The sequence below is a fragment of the Camelina sativa genome, unplaced genomic scaffold (assembly GCF_000633955.1).
Source record: "Camelina sativa cultivar DH55 unplaced genomic scaffold, Cs unpScaffold07130, whole genome shotgun sequence".
Lineage (NCBI taxonomy): Eukaryota > Viridiplantae > Streptophyta > Magnoliopsida > Brassicales > Brassicaceae > Camelina > Camelina sativa.
Window position 1 is genome coordinate 1 of NW_010928202.1, and position 474 is coordinate 474.

The following is a 474-nucleotide window of genomic DNA, read 5'->3' on the forward strand; positions in this document are numbered from 1 at the left end:
TTTTGTAGTAACTACTGTTGATTCAGGCTCAAAGGCTTTAGAGTTTCTGGGTTTAAGACAAGGTATTGAGAGTAATGATCCAAATGCACTTTCTACGGCTCCTGTAAATCACCAGGTTTGTTAAATCTTGTTCCTTTTTTTAATCAGTTCTATGTTTGATTAGTCATCTTACTATTTTTGTTTTGGAAAACTGGTAAGTTTTGGTTCTGAGTGGTTTCTTCTTGTGGTTTGATTGTGACTTTTTTTTTAACAGGAAGTTGAAGTCAATCTTATAATTACTGATTATTGTATGCCAGGCATGACTGGTTTTGATTTGCTCAAGAAAGTCAAGGTAAAATTGTTTTAGAGAAACTTAGAAAGTCAATATATAGGAAATCTCTCTTTGGAATATTTTTCTCTGGTGATTTGTTTATTGATGCTTTGTTTTTTTTATTTTGCAGGAATCATCAGCTTTCAAGAACATACCAGTAGTTA

General features: G+C 32.1%; 1 long non-coding RNA gene across 1 annotated transcript; it reads left to right on the forward strand.

The window, feature by feature from the left end:
• Positions 1–6: 6 nt before the first annotated feature.
• On the forward strand, positions 7–474 carry LOC104774945. Its single transcript, XR_765605.1, has 3 exons — positions 7–115; positions 254–331; positions 441–474. It is a non-coding gene; the product is annotated as an uncharacterized LOC104774945 (long non-coding RNA).